The 12048-nt window shown below is 40.3% G+C and overlaps 2 long non-coding RNA genes and 1 pseudogene across 7 annotated transcripts in view; 1 reads left to right on the forward strand and 2 right to left on the reverse strand.

The window, feature by feature from the left end:
* LOC140623484 (uncharacterized) overlaps positions 1–12048 on the forward strand; it is a 251144-nt gene that overhangs the window by 62107 nt on the left and 176989 nt on the right. For all 5 annotated transcript variants that reach the window (XR_012023093.1, XR_012023091.1, XR_012023090.1 and 2 more), the window contains exon 3: positions 10893–11086. This is a non-coding gene — a long non-coding RNA (uncharacterized lncRNA). The remainder of the gene's footprint in view (positions 1–10892; positions 11087–12048) is intronic.
* The window catches only part of LOC140623485 (uncharacterized), a 50262-nt gene that overhangs the window by 5225 nt on the left and 32989 nt on the right, over positions 1–12048 (reverse strand). The gene's annotated exons all lie outside the window — the stretch shown is intronic.
* LOC140623538 (KAT8 regulatory NSL complex subunit 3-like) lies at positions 3499–7742 on the reverse strand (annotated as a pseudogene).

A 12048-nucleotide genomic window follows, 5' to 3' on the forward strand; every position in this document is an offset into this window, starting at 1 on the left:
GAAAATTAACTTATTCTCCCCTAAACATCAATGTAAAAGAAGTTTACAAGTAAGAAATTCAGTTGAAAAAATTTGAAAGAATAAACCATAAAAAACAACAAAAAAAAATCCAGGTTATTTTTAACACTATTTTAGGAAAGCAGGAGAATAATATGATCCTTTCTCACAGAGTTTAGAGAGCTCAGAAGAATATACCTCACTAACATATGTTTTAGAAGTTCAAATATTTTGGATTAGAAATTATAATGTTGCCTTTTTTTTCTTACAATGTTAAGATCATTTAGATTTGAATATGACCTAAATGTATTTTCCTGCTAGGGACTGACATTTTCAATTTGGCTTCTATTTATTTTTTTCTTTCCAAACAAGAGAGCTTCTAAATTCTTAACAGAAGGCTCTGAAGACAGAAACAGCTTATCTTCCCTTCTGTTTATGAAACTTTTTGAGAAATATATTCATGAGTTGGCAGAGACAAAGCCCACACAGCCTGGCATAGCTGATTATCATGTCTTAGCAAATGAAGAGAGCCCTAAGGCATTAAGGACTCTCAAAACCATTAATAGTGGTTTTCCCGCAAGGTAGTTACATAAAATGATAGTTTGGCAAAGGTAGCACATCTTGCTTATCCCTCCACTGATTGACTCTGAAATTTAATTAAAAGTATAAAGTATTTTCATTTACCCACTGTTACACTTAAAGTTCCAGGATTTCATTTTATGTATAAAAAACATAGTTTGGATTGATGATAACATGTTCTTTATTACATTGCAACATAAAATTGTATACTCTGGTTCCTAGCTGTGAAAATATTGTGAAATTGGTGGTTTTGTTTCATAAAAGTATCAGCCATTCAGATGACTATAATTTTTCTTATAAAATGTCTTATAATTAATATGAAGTAAATTTTAGCATTCATCAATATTATAGGGCAGGTGTTCCAAATTGTCTACAGCCTCATTGTATAGTGACTACAAATATTTCTCAGTGATTGTGTATATGATTCTCACAGAAAATGAAACTATTGCTTGAGAAGCACTATAATGACTCTGATATAGAAGCTGGGATTTGAGTATTAGCCAGTACAGGAAAACTGGTTCAGGGTTTGGGTGACATACCCTTTTTAAATTATTTGACTCAGGAACATTTTTGGACAGACCTAATAATTTTTTTTTTTATTAGAGACAGAGGGCTAGTGGGGGAGAAGGGGCAAAGGGAGAGGGAGAGAGCAGGCTCCATGCTCAGGGTGGAGGCTGACATGGTGCTTGGTCTCATGACCCTGAGATCATGACCTGAGCTGAAATCAAGAGTTGGACACTTAACCAAATGAACCATCAAGGCACCCCTTGGACAGACCTAATATTCTTATGGCATATGAATATATCTCAATGCTTTTATCCATCATATGTTTATAAGTTCAAAGATTTTTTGGAATGGCTTTGGACATAGAAACCAAAAACAACTGACAACATCATTCCCACAGTTGGATGGATAGGTTGGATAACAGAATTGGATTTTTTTTTTAATTTTTATTTATTTATGATAGTCACACAGAGAGAGAGAGAGAGAGGCAGAGACACAGGCAGAGGGAGAAGCAGGCTCCATGCACTGGGAGCCCGACGTGGAATTCGATCCTGGGTCTCCAGGATCACGCCCTGGGCCAAAGGCAGGCGCTAAACCGCTGCACCACCCAGGGATCCCGGATTTTTTTTTAAGAAATCCAAAGTTGCTTTTATTTTTTTGCTAATGTAAGAGCAGAATCGAGACAGCAGCTCAGTTCTATAACCCACCCACCCCAAGATTGTTCTACTGGTGGAGCCAAGAACAGGTAGGAGATCTTCCTCCATCAGTGACCTCTTTTATTTTTTAAGATTTTATTTATTTATTCATCAGAGAGAGAGGGAGGGAGAGTGGGAAAGAGAGAGAGAGAGAGAGAGACAGAGAGAGGCAGGCAGAGACACAGGCAGAAGGAGAAGCAGGCTTCATGCAGGGAGCCTGATGTGGGCCTTGTCTTTGGGATCAGGCCCTGGGCTGAAGGCTGCGCTAAACCGCTGAGCCACCTGGGCTGCCCAGTGACCTCTTCTTAAAGCACAAGGACATCTTCCATAGGGCATCGACATGCACCTGTCATGTTGAATGTCAAGAATTTAACTAAAGCTTTCTTGATCCTTCTACATTCTCAGCCAGTAGTATTGCCATCTGAGGTTATGGACTCCAGGTCTGACTCATGATAGGTAGAAGAAAGAGCTTCTTCTGGGTGCAGAAGTGTGGCATTGAAGAATATGACTTATGGACTTCAGCCATCTCCCCCTTTAGCCTGTCCCTCCAAGGTGAACAAGAGTCAATGTTCTCACAACTCCCCTTTACAGGTTTGGCTTTCTTCAAGGTGTACAACTCAAGCCTCATCCATGGGAAGCATACTAGGGTTTACACAAACACAGGACGATGCATTAGTTTCTCCTTGGGCCCCAGCATAGACTAGGCCAGTATCTTTTAGGAGCAACCACTCTAGCACTGTCTAGGCCATACTCCTAAGTCATGAATGAGTTGTTCAGGACCCTCTGCCTGTCCTAAATGATTCCTAAAAGCTTCACAAAGTCTCAGTCTTATTGTCTTTGGTTTCTATTGATGTATAATCCTACCTGTAAAGTTACTAAACCCCTGACCCATGGATGTCACTTTCAGATTTAATATCTTCCTCAAACTTACTAAATGAATTTCTGAGAGCAGTTACCTACCAGCTAATGAGAGAACAAAGCCTAATTTTGTGCAAACCACTGCTGAGATCAGCTCTGCAAGAGGTTAGGGAGGGAGGGCCTGGTGTTCAGGATGTTCTTTCTATTCTATCACACATACCACCCCCCTGCCCACAGTACCCCTTTCTGCCATGTCTCAGACTCCTACACAAGAGGTTCTCTCTCCTGGCTTCCAGTTAGACAGGCAGGTAAAGCTCCTGGACTAAAGACAGACAGCCTGGTTTGCATATATGTTACACCACAGGTCAAAACCCTGGACCACTGCCATGGCATGCTGTGGACCTTCCTGCCTACAGATACTGAACAGAGTTAGAGTCACACCTGGGTTGCTCTATTTATTATCACCTTGGCTGGAAACATTGTAGAGTAGGGAAGGGCAGGCAACCTGATCTAGAGGACAGGTATGACACCAAATCTAAAACTTCTTTGGTGTACAAGTATCGTGAAGACGTAAGGAGGGGCTCAGAGCTCCATCTTCAGTGATCACTTCTCCAGGGCTCAGGCTGGTACCAGGAGCCCCACACAGTAGAGTCAATGCCAATAACCTTCTCACTTCTAAGCAAGAAGACAAGAAGGTGCATGGAATGGAAACAAACACTAAAACGTGGCCTTGGTCATCCTAATGCTGAACTTCCTGGGACAGCCAAGATGTTAACTTAGCTGTTTCCATTTCACTTCCAAGCACTGGAGATGGCATTTTCAGGGGTTGGGGTTTCTTCCCTGTAACTTGGCAAATTTTCCTCATCTCCATGTCGAATCAACAGCTCCTCAGGTACTAGGTGCAAAGCCTCATACCCCAAGTTTTCTCCACAGAACTTACTGGCACAGCCTTTAAGCCACTTCATTTGTCCCATTCCTATTCTTCAGCCTTTTTAGCCCTGTAAGTTTTCTGGATACAGGAAATCCCTGAAGCATGATGAAAATAAGGGGCCAGGCCATCTTTTACTTCCTGGCAATAGCTGTTACCCATCTATAGTGACCAAAGGAATTAAAAGATAACAGCCCAGTCCTCTTTACTTTATCATGGATTTGAACTTAGGAGTGCCCAGGTCTCAGCAGGTTACTCAATATCTGATATGGTTCTTAAGAGGGAGAAGCTGCATGGGGCACGTTCTCACATGGCTGCTCAGGGAAAGCAACAGTGATGTCCAAAACCAGCCCTCTGGTACTGCACAACTGTCGGTAGGCCAGGATGATCCAGTTTTCAGCAAAGGGCTCTCAATTCTAACTCCATAAAAGCCCCAGAGCATGTGGATGTCTCCAACCAACTTGGCATGGGGGCGGCACAGACTTCCAAAAGGAACTCCTTCATTAAATGTCGCGAGCAGTCCAACACTGCTACTTAGGTCAAGTCACAGCTAATGCTGGAGAAGAAGTGCCTCTGACTCATGCACAGCCAGATCTGCAGAGGAACCTGGTGATTCTGGGATATAGACCCATAGGTGCCAGTGGACAATGTTTCCCTTGCTGCTAGCCTAATGGTTTCATGAGACCCTGAGGCCCATTCTGAAGACAGATGGCAGGGAGGCAAAAATGGAGGTCTTAAGAGGTCTTCAGACGAGTGGACAGCTCAGCAAGACAGCACGTGTGCCCAGGGCTCACTGCACGGTAGCCATCACCAACCTGGTAAAGGAGGCTATATCGCACAGCAGCTTCAAGTGCTGGAGGCAGGCGCTGCAAGCTGGAGGGCAGAGCCTGGGAGCTGGGCTCTTCTGTTGGGGCTGCTCTCGAGCCCATGGGGCTCAGTGTAGTGATTCGGCTCAGTTGGCCATGCAGTGTCAGAGTAATGGTGGTAGGGACCTTCAAGCCTGATGCTTGGTTAGAGATCTGAGCCAGGCTGGGGAGGCTGCTTGCCAACTTAGCAAGGCCCCCATTGGTCAGCAGCTGGTGGATGGCTGTGGGCTTCCCACCAGGAGTGGCTCCCAAGGAGGAGAGAGTGGTGGCCACAGGAATGGTATGAACAATGGTTCTGGTGCCCATGGTGATGGCATCCAGGCTCTGCATGGGGGTGGGCAACTTCACACTGGTGGCCTGTGGGGCTGGCCCTGGGGAAGGATTTGTTGGGAGGCCAGAGGTCTTGCTGCTGATATCCTGCAAGCTGAAGCTGAGGCTTTGAAGAGGCTGCTGGCTGATGTGGGAGGGAGGGAGCTCCCAGGAGAGGTGGCCACCAGGCAGCTCTGGAGTGTGTGGAAGGCACCAGGTGCTGTGCTGCTGGACACTGAGGAGGCTGGGCTGGCTGAGACTTCCCCTTCAGAAGCACTTGACTTGGTGGTGAGAAGTCCTGTGAGATCCTTGGCCCCAGCTGAAGCCTGCCCCCAGCATCATGGTGATGGGCTTCCCTCCCTCAGCTTCTGGAACTCCTCTTTGGGAAGGAGTACAAGGCCCTCCAGCTGAGTCCCCTTGAGAGATAAGGGACACCTTAATGTTAGGTCGCTTGGAGGTCTTACTGCCAGGAAGAGGACTAGAGGGATGATGGCGCTTCAGCTGGACCCTAAGATCTTCTTTCTCTGCCTCTTCTGTTTGTTCTGATGAAATGGGAACTTGAGCTTGTTTGTGAGTCAGCACAGCTTCTGTCTGCTGCACATGTCTCTTCAGGAGCTGAGAGCTCCCGATCTGACTGGACTTCTGGGCAGAGGTCATTGCGGTCACTTTGGTCTTGGGACTTGAGGTGGGGCTGCTAGATACACTGGAAAGATCCTCCAAGCCTGAGGGTGAGGCAGGCAGCTTGGCAGCTAGCTGGTGAGGCAGGCCGACTGCCCCACTCAGGGACCTCAAAGGCCAAGTGTCTGTGGGCTGCATCCTGAGGCTTCTTCTTAGCATCCTGATCGTGGGGTCAGAGCCCATATGCCCCTCGGTGCAAGTCAGCACTCCAGTCAGAAAGTCCACGATCTCATCCTGAATACACCTGTCCACCATGCTCTGAGTCAGCCCCTCTGATTCCTGCTTTGCTTTATGTATTCTGAGATTATCATCAGTTCCTCCAACCACCGCCAAGCTGTTCTCAGACTGAATCTTCTCCCGGAGATCCTCCATGGCTTCGGGATAACACTGCAAGGAATTCTGCCCAATGGCAAAGAGGACTGAAGTCTTCATATCCACACGGGGATCATCCACATCCCCTCTGGGGCCATCCACGTTAAGTAAAGGGAACCCAAGGAAGACAGCCACAGTGACGTACTCCATTTCTGACACGTGACAGGCCACCAAAGCTCCTGTACTCCAACTAATCAAGATAATAGGTTTGTGGGGGAAATGGCTGTGAATCTCCAGCACTCTGCTTCTCACTGCCGCAATCATATGCTCCAGAGACTGCAGAACTCCTACCCCACTACCATTGTTCAGCAGATGGGTGGCTACAGGGATGACATTGCCTCAGCAGGAGAGCTGAGACTGCCAGAAGCGGTGGCGGCGTGAGGTGGGAAACACGGAGCTAGAAGGCCCGTTCAACCCCAGCTGCCCAGGCCCGGGGCTCTAGCCCCCAGCTCCTGTACGCCCTGGGAGTCCTCCTGAAGCCCTTGCCAAAACTCCTGCTCTCCCACACCAGACCCGCCGGACCCACCACCCTGCAGGGGCTGGCCTTTCCTTCACCCGTAATCCGGAATTGGGTTTCAAGTTAATGTCTGTTGCTTAGGATAAATTGAAGGCTGGCCCCAAACATAAAATACTTATGTATAAGATGGTATAAATACAGCAATTCGTAGCGGTATATTTGTGTATATTGAAATACTCTGTGTATTAACTGAAATGTAGAATAAAACTGTAAGGTAGAAACAAAATTTTTTGTTGTTTGCTTTCACTTTTTATTTAATTATTTCTGTAGATCTTTAATCCTTATTTCCTTAGTCCTAGAAGAAGGCATAAGTAATTTCTATAGGATTCTGTGCAGGTGATATGGTGTCCACATATGCTGCCCTGACTCTCCCATGAAATGCAAAACTAAAATCTGGACAGGATGCATAGGAAAGGTATCTAAGGACTGAAAAATAGATAGAAACTTCTGGGCCAGAGAAGAATGCCAAAATTCGAAGCACTATTAAACCTACATGAGCTTATTTTTAATTTTCCTCACAAATGCCTTTAGTCCACCACATAAATTTAACTGAGCTGGAAGTCTGGTTTGAGTATCAGGATAGAGATAGCTAGAAGTGAATCTTCTTATATATGGCTTAAGGAACAGGAAATGTCTAATGCTCAGAGTGAGGAGAGAAAATCCCATGTAGTTTTTTTAAACCTTTTTCTTTTTCCTCATACCCCAGATCACAGTTTCATGGCATTGAGAGCTGCATTGGTAGCAAGGAAAGAAACATTAGCTTAAGAGGATAAGAATTAAAATTTTTCTCATTAGAAACCATGAAGTCCAAGAGGGAACTGGTGTGCATATTTAAAGTATTAGGAAAAAAATAAAACTGTCAATGTTAAATCCTATACCCAGTGAAAATATGCTTCAGAAATGAAGGTGAAATAAAGATATTCTCAGATGAAGAAAAACTGAGACAATTCATAGCTAGCAAGTATGTTTTAAAATTGTTGGTAAAGAAAGTCTTAAGACCGAAGGGAAATTATATCAGTAGGCAACTTAAAACACTAGAACATCCAGAAGGAGAGGTTAGCAACAGAAATGATATATTTGAGTAAATGAAATAACTATTCTCCTCAAGAGTTCTTTTTTTAAACTCTAAGCTATTTTTTTAATTTGACATGCATTTGATCTATAACATTATTGAATTCCATTTCTAACATGGTGTTTAGACATTGATATACATGGCGAAATTATTATTGTTCCATGTCCAGCCATCATCTGCCACCACACAAAGTTACATATTTTTTTCTTCTGATGAGAACCCTCAAGATCCACTGTCTCAACAACTTTCCAGTATGCTATATGATATTACTGATTGTACTTACTTTGTTGTATACTACACCCTATACTTTATTTTGTAAATGGAAATATAACTCCCTCACCCATTTCATCCACTCCACAACCCCCATTCAGTTTGGCAAACACCAGTTCTTTTCTATGTATCTATGAGTTTTGTTTTGTTTGTTCCATTATATTTTTAGATTACACATTTTTTTTTTTTAGATCTGACTGCAAATACTTTCTCCCATTCAGTATGTTGCATTTTTTTGTGCTGTGCAGAAACTTTAGTATCATGTAGTCCCACTTGCTTAAATTTGCTTTTGTTCCCTTTGCTTTTGGAGTCAGAGCTAAAAAATCTACCAAGACTGATATCAAGTTGCTACTGCCTATTTTTATCTAAGAGTTTTATAACTTCAAGTCTTACATTCAAGGTTTTAGCCCATTTTGAGTTAATTTTTGTGTCTGGTGTAAGATAGTGGTTTAGTTTCATTCTTTTGCATATGACTATCCAGTTCTCCCAGCACCATTTATTGAAGGGACCATCATTTCCCCACTGGCTATATATTTGGATCCTTGCCATTTGGCTCCTGTGACCATTTTACACATGAGTTTATTTCTGGGCTTTCTATACTGTTTCATTGATCTATGTTGCTGTTTTTATGCCAATGTCATACTGTTTTAATTATTATGCCTTTGTATTATAGCTTAAGTCAGGAAGAGTCATTCCTTCAGCTTTTTTCTTTTTTTTTTCCCCTCAAGATTGCTTTGGGTGAAAAAAAAAAGGAGGCTTTGGGTATTCAGGGTCAGTTATAGTTTCATACAAATTTTAGGGCTCTGTGCTCTATTTCTGTGAAAATGCCATTGGCATTTTGATAGAGATTCCATCAAATCTGTAGATTTCTCTGGGTAATAGTTGCTCATCAACTTAACAATATTAATTCTTCAAATCTGTGAGCATGGTATATATTTTCAGGTATTTTATTATCTTCAAATTCTTTCACTAATATAGTTTTCAGAGCACAGATCTTTCACCTCTTTGATTAGATTTATTTCCAGGTATTTTATTCTTTTTGAGGCAATTGTAAATGAGATTATTTACTTAATTTCCCTTTCTGGTAGTTCACTGTTAGTGTATAAAAATGTAACAATTTTTGTATGTTGATTTTGGACCCTGAAAATTTGCTGAATTCATGTATCAGTTCTAACAACTTTTTGGAGGACACACACACACTATATATATATACACATATATATATATATAAAAACAGATATATATAGTTACATATATCATATATAGATAACTTATTTAGATAATTTATGTACATAAATCTATATATTTATATACAATTATGTTGTGTACATATAGTGAGAATTTTACCTCTTTTTTTCCAATTTGGATATGTTATTTTCTTTTTTTTTTTTTCTTAATTGCTTTGACTAGAACTTCAAATACTGTGTTGAATAAAAGTGGCCATGGTGGCCATTCTTGTCTTATTTCTAATCCTAGAAGAAAACTATTCAGCTTTTTTACTTATTGAGTATGATGTTAGGTGTGGGCTTGTTATATATGGTCTTTATTATGTTGAGATATGTTCCTTCTAAACCAACTTTGTTAAAAGTTTTTATCATGAATGAATATTATATTTTGTCAAATGCATTTTCAGTATCCTTTAAGATGGGATTTGTTCCTCTTTTGCTATTTCCTTTAGGTATAAGGTTAAATTGTATGTTTAAGATGTTTCTTATATTCTGAAGTAGGCCTGTATTGCTATATATTTCTCTATCAAAACTACCTTTTGCTTGGTCCTAAAGATTTTTGACTTTTTTGTTTTCATTTTCATTTATCTCCATGTATTATTAAAATTTCTCTTTGATTTCTTTTTGACCCATTGTTGTTTGGTAGCATGTTGTTTAGCCTCATACTATTTGCTCTTTTTCCAATTTACTTTCTTTAATTGACTGCTAGTTTTGTATTGTGGTCAGAAAAAAAATGCTTTGATATGACTTCAGTCTTCTTAAATTTATTGGGAAATGTGTTTTGAACTAACATGTGAACTATTCTGGAGAATATTTCATGTGCACTTGAAAAGTGTATTCTATTTTGTTTTGTTTTGCTTTGTTTTGTTGAATGGAATGTTCTATATATACCTGTTAAGTCATCTGGCTTAATGTGCTGATCAAAGCCACTGCTTCCTAGTTGATTTTCTGCCTAGGTGATCTATTCATTGAAGTAAATGGGTGTTAAAGTTCCTACTATTATTATATTACTGTTAATTTCTCCCTTTATGTTTGCTAAAATTTTCTTTATGTATTTAGATATTCCAACGTTCCAACATAGATATTTACAATTGTTATATCCTCCTGTTTGATTGATCCCGTTATCCTTATGTAGTGCCTTTCTTTGTCTCTTGCTATGGTCTTTGTTTTAAAGGTTATTTGTGTTTCTACAAAATATTTTTTCTTTGTGAGTTACTTTGAAGTTCACATGTAACAATCTGTATGTATAACAGGCTATCTCAAAGCAAGTTTGAAAGCATTTTAAAGCTGCATTTTTACTCCCACAGAAAAAGTGTTTTTTTATGTCACATTTTAAATCATTTTGTCAATTATAGTTGTCATTAGTTTTTACTATTTTTCTCTTTTAACCTTCATACTAGCTTTATAGGTGATTAATTTATTATCTTTACTATATATTTACATTACCAGTGAGACTTTTACTTTTATAAGTTTTTGTGTAATTAGTGCCATTTATTTTCAGCTTAACCAAGTTCCTTTAGCATTTCTCATGAGGCCAGTTTAATGGTGATGAACTCCTTTAATTTTGTTTGTCTGGAAAACTCTGGAGGAGATTTCAGTTCTCAGTGATAACTTGCCAGGTAGAATATTTTTGTTTGGAGGATTTTGGCTACTCTCTCCATTACCACCACCACTTTGAGTAAATCATCGCCCTTCCCTCTAGCCTATAAAGTTTCTGCTGAGAAATCTGCTGATAGTTTCATGAAGGTTCCCATGTATGTAATAAGCTGTTCTTGTTGCTTTTTTTTTCTCTCTTTTTTTTTTTTTTTGTTGCTTGTTGCTTTTAAGATTCTCTCTTTATCTTAAAATGTTTACATTTTAATTATAATACATTTTAGTGTGGATCTCTTTGGGATCATCTTAATTAGAACTCTCTAGGTTTCCTGGATCTGGATGTCAATTCTCAGATTTGGAAAGTTTTCAGCCATTATTTCTTCAAATCATTTTTTTTCTTTTTGTTAAGATTTATTTATGTATTTTAGAGAGAGAAAGAGAGAGAGTGAGTGTGATCCAGAGGATGGAGAGGGGAAGAAGGAGAGAAACTCAACTGTCTAGTGAGTGGGAAGCCTGACCTGGGACTTGACATGGGGCTTGATCACACAACCCTGAGCTCATGACCTGAGCCAAAACCAAGAGTTGGGCACTTAACCACCGGAGGCAACCACGTGCCCCTCAAGTAAGTTTTCTGCAACTTTATCTTTCTCCTTCTGGACTACTATTATACCAATGTTATTTTTGCTTTTTGTTGTCTCATAGTTCCTTAGGCTATCTTTAAAAAAAAATATTTTTGACACTCTGGGTCGGTTTTACTGCTTTGTGTTCCAGAACACTGAATCTTTCTTCTGTCTAATATAGTCTGCTATTGAACCTGTCCGGTGTACTTTTCAGGCAGTTATTGTATTCTTTAGTTCTGTACTAGTTTGGTACTTATATTTCCTGTCTCTTTTTTGAAGCGCTCACTGTGTTCACCCATTCTTCTCCTGAGTTCTGTGAGCATCCTTGTGACCATTACTTTGAACTCTTTATCATGTAAAATACTTCTCTCCCTCTTTATTAAATTTCTTTTTTTTTCTTTTTTCTTAAGTTTTATTTTATTTTTTCATTTGGAACATATTCCTCTGTTTTCTTATTTTGCTTGATTCTCTGTTTCCTTTTTTCCCCCTTGTCTTTCCAAGTGTTTATTTAAATTCCAGGTAGTTAACATATTGTGTAATATAGGTTTCAGTGTTTTACAATTTATTAGGTGAAAGAGCTACCTCTCTCAGTCTTGAAGAAGTGGTCTTATGTCAGAGATAAACCTCTTGCTCCATATTGCCATAGTTCTTGGTTGTCTCTCACACCGTTGTGATTATGTAAGAGCCTGATTTATTCTTGATGCATCCCAGTTGTTGGGGGTGTGCCAAGATCTGTCAGAACCTAGCTTCAGAATGATTGAAAGCCAGACCCACAAACAGCAATTTTTAAAGTGTGCAAATTTATGCAGTCTGTGGGACCATATGCTAATCTCTGCTGGCCTCCAGACCAGGTTCCTGGTGTGACAGTTGCAGAAATCAGGGCTCTGGATATGTGTATAGGCTCCTTTCTGTGAAGTACGAATGAGCTCCAAAAAGGCCAAGATAGAGGGCAAAGATGGCATTC

This window comes from Canis lupus, chromosome 33 (assembly GCF_048164855.1).
Source record: "Canis lupus baileyi chromosome 33, mCanLup2.hap1, whole genome shotgun sequence".
Classification (NCBI taxonomy): Eukaryota; Metazoa; Chordata; class Mammalia; order Carnivora; family Canidae; genus Canis; species Canis lupus.